At 47.5% G+C, this 16377-nt stretch overlaps 1 long non-coding RNA gene across 6 annotated transcripts; it reads right to left on the reverse strand.

Moving 5' to 3' along the window:
• Nucleotides 1-998: 998 nt before the first annotated feature.
• Nucleotides 999-16077, reverse strand: LOC139998822 (uncharacterized). Of its 6 annotated transcripts, none has more exons than XR_011803811.1 (4): nucleotides 15926-16077; nucleotides 3669-3980; nucleotides 3258-3304; nucleotides 999-2848 (listed from the first exon to the last, which is right to left on the reverse strand). It is a non-coding gene; the product is annotated as an uncharacterized lncRNA (long non-coding RNA). The 6 variants fall into 6 exon arrangements; XR_011803812.1 differs by lacking the exon at nucleotides 15926-16077 and adding an exon at nucleotides 4238-4376 and having other exon boundaries at nucleotides 999-2454; XR_011803809.1 differs by lacking the exon at nucleotides 15926-16077 and adding an exon at nucleotides 4238-4376.
• Nucleotides 16078-16377: the final 300 nt, after the last annotated feature.

Here is a 16377-nt window from a genome sequence, read left to right on the forward strand (position 1 = left end):
CCCTGCAGCCCTTTCTTGGGTGGCCCATCTTTGCACATTCAAGGAGACACTGGGCAGATGCTCAGGGAAGTGAGTTTGGTCCTGTGTTGTTGTGTCCTTTTGCTCCCTGCCGATGGCTCTCCTGCCAGCCTGGACTGTCGCCAGAGCCCTGTCTTGTGGCTGTGAAACTGAACGTAGCTTTTCAACTGCTTAATGGCTTCTTAAGTGATAAAGTGAAATCCTGTCAGTCTGTCCAAACACACATGACTCCTCCACATTTTCAGCAAGAAGAAATTACTCTCCAGTCTGTTAGCTGAGACTTGATAAATCAGATTAACCTGTCCCAGCGATGATGGATTGGTCCTCCTGTCATTGCAAATGCTCTGGAGAAAGGGCTGGCGTGTAGATGTCCCCCAACCCCTGCAATGAGGAGCCTCCTGCCTGTACCCTGGCCCAGGAAACCACAGTCCTGCTTTGTGCAGAGCCTGAAGTGGGTCTGAGGGCACCTCTGACACGAGTGCAGAGCCTTTCCTGGGTTTTGGTGGTGTGCCCTCTCCCAGGGATGCTCTGGCATCCCTGCTGCATGAGTCTTACCCCTGGAGGAACAGCCCCAGTGGGATTTTGACCTGAGATTGCATCCAGGCATCCACCAGGCCCTGACCTGCTCTGCCTGCCCACCTCGGTGTGGTTTCACACAGGGCTCAAAGGCAGTGGTCAGGTGCCTGGAGACTCCTGAAGGATGCTGTATGGACCTGGCCTGGGAGGCAGCCTCAGGATACAGGTCAGAGCTAGGTGACGTTTAAGCTCCCTTCCAGCTCAAACCACCCTATGATTCTATTACGGTCACAAATTTCTCTTGGATTCTGCCAAGGAGAAGAGACATGTTACCAAACCCAGTCAGGTTACTAATCTCGATGTGTTATAGCTCATCCTGTGAGCTGTAACAACAGGCAGCGTGCACACCCAGCCGTGAAGCTGAAGCACGCATAGCAATGTTGTTAGCTCCAGCTACTGCAAAGTTTGTGGGCTTTATCCCTCCCAAAGCACCCATATCGGCTTTTGACAAATAAAGCTGGCTCGCTGTGCATCACTAGAACATGAAAATCAAATGCTCAGCGTGCACACTTTTTGGAAGAAAAATGGATGTGTGTAAATTATAGCGTCTCTCAAATGCCACTCTCCTCCTTTCCCTGCTCCTGCCCAGTTCTGTGGCTCAGGAACACTGGTACCAGAGAAAAAAAAGAGATTAACATGTTTCCAGCTACTCAATAATAGTTCTTCTGCTAATTAAAGCAAATCAGCAGATTTAATGTACACATCTCAGCAGCTGGTTGCCTTTCTAATATTGCCAGGCATTAATCATCAGAGAATGATTTTTAAATAAATTAGCAATGAGCAACTGGAGAAATGAAGTGATATAAGCATCTCCATTAGGAAGGCTGAACTATTTATTGAAAAGAAAAATATGTATTACCTACCCTTGTGCTTCTTTGCTATCAAGCATACACGTTAAAAAGCCAGGAAAACTGGGACTTGGATCTGCCCTCGCACAGTATTTAATCTCCGTGGCAGTCACAGGCTTAAAACATTTTAGTAACTCTCCTTTACTGTAACTGCATCTTCAGTGAACTTTAGCAATTAATATTGAAGACGATCAATACTGCAGTCAATACAGTTTTTTCAGGTACCAGTAACAGACGCTGTGCAGGTGGCATGGAGTTTGCTGATACCACAATACATCATCCGAGCCCCCCAGTAGTCTGCGAAACAAGGAGCTCTTTCCCAAAAAGCATCGAAATGTAAGAGGTGGGATTAGATCTGCCTGCCTTGAGTTTGGGGCTTTTCTTTGGCGGAAAGCACACAGATTTTCTCGCTGTATAGGATTGTATTCCAGATACAAAGGAAAACCTAAATGGATTTCACCAGCATATAGGAAATTAAAGACTTTAAGTTACTGCACCATGCCTTCTGAAACCATGCAGCTTTGGCTGCTATCGCATCCCATGGTGCAGAGGTTTTCCCTGGGTACAGGAGGCATCTAATCACAAACCAGCAGGGATGTTGAGAAGGGCAAACACGGAATAAACACCCCAGCACCAGCCTGCACTTTGGTTCAGATTCAATATCAGCTCCAGCAAAATCACAATATGTGATGAAGGTACAGGCGGCTGTAATTATTCATTTCCTCTGGTCCCAAGTTTCAGACTCGTGGAGAGAGTTTTCTATCATAAGGCAAGTCAAGGTCCCTGATGAGAACTCCTCTGGCACATTCTTTGTGGTAGCTTTTGAAATGACCTCTGGATATTTGGTTCTGGGGAATTTCAAGAAATATTGAAAAGTGATGAATTGAAAAGCACCTGAAACTCTGTCAGACTTCTTTTGGATTTTGCATTTAATTGAATTTTATCCTGCATTGTCCCAAAGTGTCACTGAGATATGATGTGTCTTTTATAGCTTCTGTGAAGTGTTATCTTCCTGGAACAACAGAAAGTGTAAAGAGCCACTGAGATAGGCTGGATGTGGACACATTATTAAAAGCCCTCTGCGCTTCCTGATCTATGTGCATTTCTACAAGTGGATGGGAGCACTGGTCCCACAGCCCGTCCCAGCGCTGAGCCTACTGCCAGTCACAGAGCTTTACAACGAGACAGAAATTTCATTCAATGTGAAGGAAATACTCTCGGAGAGAAACATGGCATTTCTGCATCCTCCGTGTGACCAGAATGAATGCACGGTGACATCCTGCTGGGGCGAGGCAGCCGGCAGCGAGGCTTTGTGCTGGCTGGGGTTGGGATGGATGCTGAGCCCTCCTGCACCTTCCTCCCTTCCTCGAGTGTCCTGTTAAGTTTGGTCCTTTTCTGCTGTGAGGCTTTGGGAATGATTTTATAAAGGCTGTAGTAACATCATTCTACTGGGTTTTTATGTAATAGGCAGTAGCCAGGAAATAATTTCTCCTTTCCAAGGACCCCAGCACAATTCACCAAGCATCCCTGCCACCCTGCAAGGTATGCACACCCCAGCAGTGCCCCTCCCGGTCCAAGCGATGGCACCAAGGTCAGAAAGGATGTCCCCTATCATCCCCCAGCTGCAGCCACTGAAGAAGACTCCAGGAAGACCCCTCCCCAGTGCCCCCACACTTCCAGTAGATCCCAGAGGTGAAATCCCAGCTACGGTGCTGCCAAGGTGTCATGTCCAAAATGCATCCCAGAGGTCCAGAAGCACAAAGCTGCTGGGGTTGTAGTGCCTGTGCACTGGCTGTACCCATGTTATGAACCCACCTTGAGACAATACAGCCGTCCAGAATAGAGACCTCCAAATAGGTTTCCTTCAGAACAATTTAGGAAAAAAATAAGAGAAAAGATGAAAACTTTTTGAGAAGGAAATAAAGCCAGGCAAAAAAAAAAAAAAAAAAGTCACTGAGTAAATAAATAAATAAAAATAGGGGCCTGTCCGTGGAGCTGTGCAGCTCACAATATTCCTGAAAACTGTGGAGAAGGGGAAGCACTGAGGTGGCACATTTTAGGAGTGACATTAAATTAGGCAGGAAACAGGAAATTGGCTGTGGAGGGGCAGGGTCTGATGCTGCCTCACAGCCACTGGGCTTCAGCAGCTGCAAATACAGGGTGGTGCTTGTGGGGGAAACCAGCAGCACCTGTGCATGCCCAAAGTGACTCCAGCAGTGCTCACACCTGGATCTGGGGGATGGCAGAGAGATCAGGACGGGGGCCATCAGAGCCTGGGTCTCTTTCCATGTGAAGAGGCACCAAGCAGTCCTTAACTCTCTGCACAGATGGAGAGAAAGCTCCTGGGCCTGGGACAGGCAGGGACAATTTGGGTAACTGGGAACATCCATCTTCTGCTCCCCAAGGAATAGGGGTGGCATAATTCAGTCCTCAAGGAGATTACACCGGAGCAAAAGGCGCTGTGCTGACGCAGCCCATCAGTCAGCAGCTGCCCTCATAGCCAAAATCCAGGTGGGTTTGAGAAGCCATTGAACGTGTCTGCAGAAGAAAAAAAAAAAAAAAAAAAAAAAAACACAGCACAACTTCCCCAGTCCCCCAAATGCATTTGGAAACGTCTCTGATGAAGGACCAGTGCTTTGTGCCGCACAAAGTGTGGCACAGAGCTCTCAAACCAGCAGCAGCATCTCTGCAGGCGAGTGAAAGTGTCCCCAGCATGGGCATCCCCACCCACAGCACCAGGGTCCTTTTGGGGATGCTGGGCACCACAAGAACAGACAGGGTCAGGCAGTGCTCACCCTGCAGCTCAGCTCATCCTGTGTCATCTCAGACCAGCCAAGTCCCTGAGGTTACAGCCCCACGGCTGCCTGTGAAAAGAGCCCGGGGTGGTGAGCTCAGGTGTAGGCACCTCCAAGGCAGACACCTGGGCTGGATCCCATGCTGATGGGTCACCACATCCACCCTGCTGCTGCTGGGCGTTGCTGCCTTGCACTGCAACACATCGTGAAACACAGCCTTGGTACCCAGCTCAGTTTCTATAAAATTAAAAGGGTAAGTACACACTGTCCAACAGATAACAATAGCAATAAATTGGAGCATGGCATCTTCCAGAACATTCTCTTTGTTCTCAGGCTCTGACGGTGTTTTTTTCCCCTACTTGAAGCTGTATCACAAAAGATCATCTTTCTGCTCTTGCACCCTCTAAACAAATTGTTTTCCTGATTTGTCACATGCGGTGCCTGCACTGCTCTTTGCTTTATTCTATTATCAAATGATTCCCCGCAGCTCATGGGAAGGGTGTTTCCAGCTGCTAATTTATGTCTGTTCCTCCCTAAAAATCTGGTGGCTAGGGTATTTCTTGGTCATCTGAACAGGGGAAAGAGCTTCTGTCATCCCCAAAAGGACCCATTCAACCTGGACCCTAGCAAACAAGAGCATTTCCAGCATCAGAATATTTTTAATTGGTTCCATTAAAAAAAAAAAAAAAAAAAAAAGCTGCACAGCTTGTGAAAGGGCCTTAATTCTTATTAATTTTCCCAGTAGCAGACATGGCCTTCTTTTGATGTGCAAATTTTAAACTATATTTTTTCCCCACTCAGCGTAGATAGGGATCTTTGGGAAATGCTGATTGTACCAGCACAGGATGAGGCAGGGGGAAGGGGAGGGACAAGCTCGATGTGAGCACCAGGAGGGGCAGAAAGCAAGCAGCAGCCAGGCAGGGGATGCCTGAGGGCTATTTTAGAAGCTAAGAGAAAACAGCTGTCCCCGCTGTGATCTGGGGTCTCTGCAGAGCTGCTCCCTGCAGTGCCAGGAGGTGCAGCAGCCATCAGCAGGGTGCTGGCTGCATGCAGGGCAGGATGCTGAGTAGTGCCCACATCACCTGCTATTCCCAGGGGGTATGGTCAAGGCTGAGCAGTGGTCACCAGGCCAGTGGGGGGAAAAAAAAAAATAAAAAAATCAAGAAAATGCTCTCCATGGGCAGCTGGGTACTGGGGAGCATCCAGAAGCATCAGAGATATCAGCACCACCTAAATCAGTCACAGCTGGGGCTCTGCCTCTACCGAGCTTCACGCTTGGCATGAGCCTCCTCTTTTCTCTATGTCCTGTGTCTCTGTGTCTGTGTGCAGGGATGTGATCAAACAAGACCTCCAGCAAAGCTGACGGGAAATTCCAGTTTGGGTCACTTCTTTGGAAGAAAAAAAGGTCCTCTTCCAGGAAAAAAAAATAATAATAAAGAAAACTTGTTTAGAGGCAATGTATCACCATTCCCAAATGGTGGAGCGTGTTTAAGAAAAGGAAAGAAAGGATGAATATGTCAGAGATTTCACTATGAAGAATCCAAACCAAAAAATGGAGCAAGGGAAATCTCCAGACTGACCTTCTGAACACTCAACAGCAATTCATTTCTCTTTCTTTTATTGGCTGAGTGTATAAATATGTTGTCGCCAATAAATTAAATCAGTTGTAAAACACACTATATAAGACAATTGTTATTTTTCCCTGCGTCTTTCTGTAACTGCATTGTTACCAACCACATTGGCTCTGCCATCACCGTATTGCACGTTCACCTGGTTCCCACCAGCACCCTCACACCCATCTCAGGTTTCTCTCGCTGCAAGTACAGCCCATCACTTTGCAGGTACAAGCGCCTTTCTCTCTAGAAATATAACTTTGCATTTAGCAATATTAATACACATGCTCACTGCAGTCCCCTTTGCCAGGTACTTCAGATCGCTCTGTAAAAACTGACTTGTCCCCATGCACCAATTTCTGTCACCTGCAAAATTCATCTGGTGATTTAATGTATGCTTAGCCCTGGATCATTGGCAAGTATTAAGACTCACGGCACCCTCCCAGGTCCTCTGAGCTCCAGCAGGCACCAGGCACTTCCCCTTCCTTCCATCTGACAAAACAACCCCAAAAAGGACATTTCTAGCAAGCCACCCTAATAACCTGCCAATAGAAGTAAGAAGGTCTGGCAGAGGAGCCAGACGCCTCCAATGCCAGGCAGAGAATGATCTCCCCGTCCTTGCTGGAGGGCATGACCACCATCAAGCACCTTCCCCATCCAGCCCCCAGTAGGACATCCCCTCCCTTCTCAAGGCTACCCCAAGTTGCCATCGTAGCACGAGGAAGCTCTGCATGGCCAGAGAAGCTGGAGCCACGTCCATGGTCCTCTGGATGTGCCCCCCTGGGAGAAGGGGCTGCAGAGTTCAGAGGCTGGAGCAGGTCTTCCTGGCCAGGCTCACACATCTTTATTCCTCCTGTTGAAGGATGAGGAAGGACTGCAGATCCCAAGGGCAGGTAGCAGGATTTCTTGATGAACCTGACACTGACTCCTTTGCCAGTGCTGATGTGGCAACGTTATCACTGGGGGGGACACCACGACAGGTGATGGGAGGAAAACCCACCAGAGGGTCGCAGTGAGTCCCTCACACCTTCCCTGCCTTCCCTTCTTGAGTGGGCCTGGAGTGGGTTTTAATGTCCTGCATTTTAATGTGATAAGCCAGACTTTATGCAGTGCAAATCCCCTGCCTTTACTTGCTGTGAATGATGAAATGCAGGGGCTTTGTTTGCATCTCAGCACCTCCCAGTAGCAGATTTCCCAGGCAACTTTGATGTGGTGTGTGTGTGTGAGTTATTGGGGGTGGATTCCAGCGTACAGAGAGGAGGCACAGTCAGCTTTGACCAAATGTCTTTAATCAGGGTTCCCGAGAAAGATAACAGAATCAGCTCAGTCTCTCCTGATAGCAACTCAACCTGGGCTGATGCAGCACAGAAAGCAGAGGAGTGGTGAATTTATCAGAAAAGTTATACCCCAGCATGAGGTGGTGAAAACAGCAATTGTTCAGCTATCGATCTCCCACCAAAATATGTGTGAGTAGACTAAGCTCAGACCCAAACCAGCTGAAACAAACCTAGAATTACTACCGGGACGTGCAGCCAGTTTATACAAGAGTCCTGCAGACAGCACGGGGTGTGCATGCAGGAAGATGCCACCGGTATCCACAGCAGGCATTTTCAGCCCAAAGCGGTCTCACAAAAGCCCCCCTTGCTCTCCCCAGGGGTAGGGATGCTGATGAGGATGCTGATGAGCACCTGATCCTAGGATCAGGTGCTCAGACCTGCCCGCCACGTGAACAAATCCTGGCCCCCACCAGCTTGTCCCCCGTTTGGGCACCAGATGGGGACAGGCACTGGGCTGACCACCAAGCCAAAGTGTCCTCTCTGGGAGGAGGAGGAGGGCTTGAACTGGCTCAGTGGAGAAAGCACAGCTCAGGCACACCAACGGGACAAGATTTGTCCATTTAGGTGTCAAAACCATGAAAACTAACCATTGAAGACAGCGGGAAGAAAGGAGAGGAAGCAATCTCTGAAAATCGTTTCTAACTTTCCTCGTATCTTAACTGAAGATATGAGGCTGAAATATTTAACAGAAAAGTCCTGTTCCCGGAAGTTTAATTAGGCATTGGCATATAATATGTATTAAAGGTTCTTATATTTCAAGCAGGGCACAGAAAACTCGATAAGCCTGAACTATAACCTGCCTCTGTGAACAGCATGTCCATGGCACATCTTCCATCAGCTCCCTGCTCCATCCCAGCACATCACCAGCGGGAGTGACCAGGGCTGCCAAGGGAAAACAACTATCAAGAACAAGTTTGTGGCCAAAAGGGCTCGGGTGGCTGCAGGGACCTCGTGCAGCCAGATTCTCCTTAGAAACCACCAGACAAGCACTTCAGATGGATGCTTGAAGGTTTACAAAGCATCAGTGAGTGTCTCTCCATAAAGCTCGAGGGCACATTCATAGAAATGCATTGATCAGCTGAAGGATGTAAATATACATCAGGATACTCAGAAGAAATATAATTGGTGAAATCAAAAATTCTCACCTGGAAAAACATGCCCCACCTGTCCAGTGCATTTGACACCCATGTACTAGCCCATAGTGAACAACTCCAGTACAGTAAGAAACTGGGAAGAACTGGCCTACATTGCACTGATGTTGTGAAATATTAGCCTTGGAAAGTGTGGCTTACTCATGTGGATAGACAAAGCAACCCAGTTTTTTAACGCTAAGAGGCTAAAGGGCAGAATCACTTTCTAACCCTCATTTTACTTTTTTTCACCTGTATGTTCTAGCAGAGGGACTCTATCTAGGGGGGTTGGTTGACTTTTAAATTTCATATTCCCCTGGTTTTTGGGTGGCCAAGTCAAGAGGAAACTGATTTTCAGGAAGTGCCAAACCCTTGCCCTTGAACTTTAATCCTCTTTGAGTTATTAAAGCAGCCAGAGCACCTAGCAACTTGTAACAACCTGGCATGAGGCCACATCTAAGGGCTCAATGAATTTTTAAAAGACAAATCTTCTGGAAAAGTAGAGAGGGTGGAAAAGAAAAATGAGACATGTTGCTGGAGCCAGGCCATGTTAGAAGACTTTTACAGCAAAGCCTACAACGAAAATGTGGTGTGTTTTTTTTTTTTCCCCTATTTCATTTTTTTCACCTGGAAATGTGTTTGCAGAAACTCTGTGCATAGGAAATTATTTTTGACGAATATTTGTGGAGCATGAAAATCCCTGGAAAGATGGTGCTCAGCACACCAGGGACACTGGAGATGCTGGGTGTTCCCCTGGGTCTCAGGATGAGGTGGGGAATGGGCCCTGGTGCTGTACATCTTGTATTTGTTAGCAAGTATTTGTTTCGAGAAGAAAACACCAAGTGAAAATAAAAACACTGGGCTCAGAAGTGATGCCTGAGAGGATTGAAGCTCCCTTAACGTAACGGAGGAGCCTGGCACCTGCCCGACTGATGGTAGAGCTGGGCAAACGTGACGGTGGGGAGGGGGTGCCACAGCCCACATGCTTCACCCACCCCAGCAGCCAGGTTTCACAAAGGTACTTTTGGTAACACAGATGCAGATTCCATCTCGTAAATCTCTAAAGCTTATCAAAGTTGTGTTTTCCTCCCCTCCCTCCCCCCCCCCTTTTTTTTCAGCCCTGTATATTCTTAACCACCAAGATCTTCTTATGTATAATAAATACAAAAATGCTTCTCTTCCCAGCTTTGCTGCTAAAGCCACGATGATTATAAAGCTAAATCCTCAGCATATGGCATGGGTAGCGTACTTGCAAATTTTTCACCGTGTCTTGCACTGAAGGGCAGGTTAACCCTTGGTGGGGATCCCAGGGCATAGCGGAGGGACCCTCCTCCGTCAAACAGGATGCGACCACAGGGAGCTGGGCTCTTCCAAACTCAAGGCAGGGTGCCAGGTGTTATCCCGAGGCAGGCTGAAGATGCTCTTCACTGAGGCCAGCTTCTAAAACCTATCCCCCCACACCATGCACAGCTCAGGTGCTTCCTCTACAGACAGGGACGCAGAGCAGGAGAACCTTGGCCACTGACTGCACCAAAAAGGGAGTGTGGAGACCCAACCAGGCTGTGTCCCGAGGGGTGACAGCCCCTGCAGACACCTCGAGGGGGTCAGAAAGCTGCAAATTAGGGGTGTGGTTGCCACACCGTGCAGCGGCAGAAAGAGCCCAGCTTTGGCTCACCGAGGCATCTTTCCATCAGGTGGGATAACAGCCCCACTGTGTGGCTCGGCAAGACCCAGCGCATCTCATACGCAGTGCAGGAGCACGGGCACGAAGCTGTCAGCCTTGGCAGAGAGCTAGGGACAAGTGTAGAGCATCATTCAGGGACAGGTCTAAAGGTTGGAGGAAGGGAAGAAGGATACAGGGTAAACTCAGACAGATTTGTGATTTTCTTGTGTGTGTTTCTGTCTGAACATACTGCATGTTTTTCCTGTATCATTTGCAGTTTTCTGCAAAGTTTTTGTATTTCTCAATTTTTTTTTCAAAGGAAGGGAAAATTGCGTATTTTTTTTAACATCATTCTCTCCTGCTAGTTGGACGTGAGGTGCCAGTACAAGTATTTATACCATCAGAAAGAGACTGAACTCCAAAGATCCCTCAAAAATAGCTGAAGTGCCTTCCCACTTTACCTTGCAAAGACACAGAAGCTGTGCTGGTCCCTACAGGTAGCTCTGGAGAGACCGAGCTCTGCAGAGGGACAGCTCTGGCTGCCACAGAAGGGCAGGGGGACACCAGTGGGCAACCCTTCACAGCTCAGGCATGCTGCTCCCCCAGGGCTTCTGGTCCGTGGGCTCCTCTCATACAAGGAAGGAGCAGGAGGGTGAGGCTGTGTTTCAGCAAGCCCAGGGGAAGAGGAGAAAGTCATCACTAGAAGGGAAACAGGGAAGGTGTAGGGGAAAAAGAGGGGAAGAGGGTGCCTGTGCTGCTGGGCAGCAAATGGTGGGCACCAAACAAGGCTGCGTACATGCACCATAAGCACTGCCCTATCTCACCTGGTGGATGAATGATGTTCAACTTTGCAGTCAGTGATGAGACCAGTTGCAAAATAGAGAGAAAAAAAAAAAAAAAAAAAAAAAGACCAGTTCAACAAGTGCTCCAAGGTTGGGGAGAGGAGCTTTCCACCATCTTGTAAATCTTAATTCAGGTCGCTGCTTAAAGGTAAGGCATAGGAATCCAGAGCAGGCTTCTCGACGCCCTGAGACAGAGAAGGTTTCTCTGAATACCTCCCACAAGCTAACAATCCTGCAAATGGTTGTGGCCAGAGGTTGAGTTTGAATGTGCACCACTGCAAATGAGCTGTGGTCCAAACCCACCCCAGTGCGTGACTTTCTGAGGAGCAAAGTTCCAGCATGGAGCAGTGCCAGCACCAGGCAGTTTGCATGCTTCTTTTCCAAGGAGAAAAACTTCAGCCCAAAGTCACTCCTCGGGCTCCACCTATTGCAGTCATTAGTGCTGAAATGGATGATTGCACAGGTTCAAATGTGCATTTTTGATCACATCTCAAAGAAAGGGTGCATGTGGCTGGCTGGAGCTGTATCTGTCAGAAGCTTACACGAGGCAACATAAATCAAGCAGTCCTTAAGGCAGGTCAGAGCCAAAGGGCTTCATTTGAAAGTATTCCTGTGTCTCACAAGGAGAAAGCTGCATACATACAGAAAATAAATAAATAAAAAAAAATAAATAAAAGCTTTTGCTGCTGTTCCACTGGGCTCCTTCAGCACTACGCTCACTGCGCATGATTGGTGTATACCATCAATAATCATCTAGATGAGAGCTTCAGACAGCTCTTTGAACAACGAACACATTTTGTTCCAGGGTTGGCTTCTTCATTTCAAATGTATTTTAAACATGGACAAGGAGCTGGATACACAGATGACTTGAAAGGTGCTCTCCCTTACTGGCACTCATCCCTTCACAGCTCGTGACGCCTGGCCCGCTGTGGCCACATGCACCGTAGCAGGAAAGATGTCAGCTCTGAACAGCCCTGGCCCTGAGTGTGTGAGATTAAAAAAATAATGACAGCCAGCCTCCACGGCCCATGTGCACCGTGCCCACACTCCTGGACAAGATGTGCTCCCTTGTTATCGGGTACTTCAAGTGCCTCAAAGAACAAGGAGTCCCGGAGAACTGCTGTCTGCGAGAAGATGGAGGAAGCGCTGAGATATCCGGAAATCAATTCTTTGACTCTGGAAGAAGCTTTCAGTAAGATCTTTTATGGGTAATTTGTCACTTGGTAAAGAACCATCCAGTTCAATGATTTAAAAGGAGCCATTAATATCTCATTGGGAAAAAAAAAATAAAAAATGGAACGCCTTGAGGATGGAAACAGAGGTCAGTCAGGCATCTACTTTCTGAAGAACAACAGTGTTCTGTCCAGACAGAGTCACTTTCTTGTCTCACAATAATTTGTATTAGAGCTTTATTCCTAATTGCATCACCAGCACTCCTCCTGTCAAGTCAGTTGTCTGCACACACAGCCTTGCTTCTATTCAGAGCAAAGTGCTCAGCAGTAATCTCCTTTGACCTCCGGTGAGAGACCATGTCCTACTGCAAATGACCACTGAAATGTTATAAAAAGCCTGAGCTAACCCATCAGGCACCGAATAAAGCAGCTCAACCTGCAGCATCATTGTGTCCAAAGAAAGATGACCCTAGTCAGAACACAACTTGTGGGCATCAGTCTTCTCTACTGCAACTAAATCCGTGATTTAGTACTTCATGGTCACTCTTTAAAACTGGACAACATTAGTAACGAAATCAGCTTGCTTCCTAAACTGGAGCAAAACAACAGAGTGGATAATCCTGCAAATTGGTTTTGGAAGGGGGATGTGAGCCCAAATGCTTTGAAATTATGAGGCAAGGGGAGGAAGATAGCACATAGCTCTTTGGATGTCAGGGAGGAACTGCAGGGTGAGACCTGCAAATCACAGGGATGCGATCACCAAGCAGGTCCAGGAGACGAGAATGTTATTGAGTCATTTGACACGAGGACTCCAAAACTAACCGAAGGCGGAGGAAGGCCATTTGTAAGAAATCATCTAAAAATGTCAAACGGGTCATCTATGTCGGTAACACGTTATCTGTGGCCTCATTGAAAAACTCACAGAAAATGGTAAATTATCTGATCAAGAGAAAATGTAGTTTCACCACCGTATAAATCCTTGGGTTACTCATACCTTAGCTTCTGCACGGGGTTGGGATCCCCTCATCTCAGACATGAGCTTGAGCTGGGAAAGCATCAGAGAACGTAAGAGGGTGATCAAAGGTCTGGAATGGCTTTTGTGTGAGAAAAACTGGAGAACAGGACCCTTCGGCACAGAAGAGAGATTGCCTGAGTGGACATATGAAAGAACTCAAGAAACCCATGATAACCCTAAGAGGATGTGTAGTGCTCAGCTTTTCCTTTCTCTTCCTATGGAAGGATGAGGGGCATCAAACTAAACAAGCAGCAATCAAGCTCAGTCAAAGCAAACCAAAAAGAGCTTATTCTCATGCATGAGGTAAGAAACTTGTTGACCTTCTTGCCATAGAATACTGAGGGTGCTGGAAAGTTTGCACTGGCTTAAAGGGGAAAGGATTTGGGAAATTCACCAGGGGCTGCCAAACACCTCAGTAGGCCTCACAAATCTGCAAGAAGCCACCAAAGCAAGAAAATGGTCCCCAACAAAGGCTTGTAGAGCATCTAAGATGCCACATGAGAAAGTCCTCACAGATAAATGTCTGTATAAAAGCCAGGAAGCAAAGGACTGGGTTAAGTGCTCAGTTTCCAGAGTGGAAGGAGGTGGCTTTTTGAAGGGATCTGTGCTTAACGCAGTGCACTTACACATGATCTACAAAAGAAATTAATGGAAGCATAACACAATTTGCTGAACTGAGTTACTGAAGGTAGTAAAGGCAAGGGCTGACTGCGGAGAGTTTCAGGAGGAACTCGTAATATTGAGAGAGTGGATGACAAAATGGCAGATGAGATTCAATACAGATAAATGTAAAGTGATGCACATGGGAAAAACAAATCCTAACTTCAGATATACTGTAATGGGCTCTGAAAAATTACCGCTTGGGTGTAAGAGCTGGGGTTATAATGTACATGATAATGTTCTGTGAAAATGTCAGTTCAGCTCTCTGCTAAGGTCAAAAACCAAGGAAACTGAATGTTGGGAATGAACAGAGAACAAAACAGAAACCATCTGTGTAAAACACCCAGGTTCACCTGCAAGCAGAAAATCGTGGTCTTCCCTGCCCCTATTCCAGCTTCAAAAGGCACATGGAAAGGTTGGAGAATTTACTGAGAAGAGCAACAGAGAGAGCCAGACATTATTTAATGATGAGCTGTTAAAGAGAGGCCAAAGGAAGTCTCTGAGGCACAGGCTGCTGGAGCTGGGGAATTCTCATCTCCCTGCTCTGGTGCTGCTCTCAGGGTTGTCCCTTGGCACAGTGTTGCATTAGTGCCTCTTGACTGTTTTTTGAGAGTACCCCAGCTGTATTTTTCACAGCTGTTTCAAGGGCCTGCACCAGCTAAGAAGTATCTCTTAGGTCTCTGTTTTCATCTTTGTTCACATTTCAGTTGTGGACCCAACCTGGAGCCTGAGTTTTCAGACATTAGCAGAGTTAAGCCTTGTGGAGCTCTCCACCATGAAGGCTGATCTGTATCTACTTCCCTTTGCTTCCTAGCCTTTAACCAGACACACCTATGGGAGGACCTTCCTTCTCTTCCCAGCTTTGAGGTCCAGTAAGATTTCTTTAAGATCCTTTGATTAAGGAACGTACTGAAAATCTCCAGGAAACTCCAGCAGACTACATCAACTACTACGAGCATCATGGTGTCTGATCCCCTGGCTGAATCTTCAGAAACTCCCAGGAGTTTGTAAGGTAGGAATTCTATTCTCAAAAGCCTTGTAGGCTTTTCCCATAAATCATGTCTCACTCACATGCTCCCTAATTCCCTCTCATACCACAGTTCTATCTCATTTGGGGATCAGTATTAATCTGCAGTTCCTGGATCAGCTCAGAACCACTTTGTAAAATCAAGGTCTCACTGCTTTCTTGCCCTCTGATAGTGAGAAAATTTTAAGTGAGAGGTTTCACAGTAGACTTAATACAGTTAATAGTTTAGCTATTTCATCCTTGAATTCCTTTAGAGCTCTTGACTGAATACCATCCGGTGCTGCTGAACTGTTACCGTTTATTTTGTCAAGTTGCTTTATAACTTCATCTACTGAAACATCACTTTGAGACACATTTTCTGACTCGTCCCCCGTAAAGAAAGGTTCCGGGCTGGGGACTCCTGTAAGCTCCTCCACATGGACATAAAACATTTGCTCTGCTTCCCTGCTACACTTGTATCCTCTTCACTAGATGCTTTTGCGTCTAGATTATTAGCTAGCCCTAGAGCTGTTCTCACAGGCTTCTGCTCAGATGTGTTTGAGAAAGAAAATACCATCAGCATGCAATGCCTGAGCTAGCAGTGGGCACTGGGGAAAGGAGTGGCCCTATGAGCAGTGTGGATGATGTTTTGGGAAGCTGTTTGTCACCCCAGAGACAGCAAAACTCATATTTTCAAGGACAAAAGTAGGCTTGTGTGTGGCTGGAAGTGACAGTACATCCAGCTCATTCATGCTGATGTTGTGGTGCCAAGGGAACAGTGGCAAGGTAGTATCAGAAAAGTCTTGGTGGGACAGGCACGAGGCAGCAGGTATATGGTGGGCACACATCAGCTTTGGATGCTTCAGGCAGGCCCTGCAGAACCAGGGGGGAGCAAAGCTGTGTGGTCCCTGCATGGCTGCAAAGTGTGTGCTTGGCACAAGAACCTCCTGTCTCCTTGCACCAGAGAGGGATCAATCACGGATACCTTCCTTGGACAGGAGCCTTCCTCTTCCTCCTCACCTTTTCAGGTAACTTGTCCCATTTCCCAAAAATGCAATGTCCCTGACAGAAGCCACAATAAACTGCCTTAGGCCAAGGGGCTGAGCTTAGAAAGACTTCAGCAAACACCAAGCAACCTCCAGACCAGCTGTGCTACAGCTTTTTCCTCACCCCATGGCCCAACCACTCCACTGGTGTCACAGGACAGGCACATAGAGCTAAAAGTCCTCTTTGGGACTGCCAGCTCCCACCTTGTCACCATCAGAGCCTGGATCCATCTCCTCTTCTGGCGCTGGGCTGGAGGTCGCTGCTGCATGTTGTGCCCCCATTTGGTCCCACAGACATTGCAGTCTTCTGCCTTCAGCCACATCTGGTCCTACAGCAGCACACCTCCTTGCTCTCCAACAGGCAGCTCCGTGTTCTCCCACCATCTCCTCCTCCTGAAATAACTTCAGCTGTGCTCCCCAAATCTCCCTCCACCTGGCCCCAGTCTGCACCTCCCTCCCCAGCCCCTCGCAGCTCCAAGCCACAGCCTTTCCCCATCAGCCCTAATTCAATTACAGCCTCTTCAAATATTTCTGTTAGGCTTCGAACTGTTCAGTGAAATTTGTTTCTAGCGAAAGCTGAGTTTTGCTTCTCCATTTCAGGCACTTCCTATGTATGAGCAGGAGCTCCTGCTGCATTAGCATTCTGCTCACCCTGT

The sequence above is a fragment of the Anas platyrhynchos genome, chromosome 16 (genome assembly GCF_047663525.1).
Source record: "Anas platyrhynchos isolate ZD024472 breed Pekin duck chromosome 16, IASCAAS_PekinDuck_T2T, whole genome shotgun sequence".
Taxonomy (NCBI): domain Eukaryota; kingdom Metazoa; phylum Chordata; class Aves; order Anseriformes; family Anatidae; genus Anas; species Anas platyrhynchos.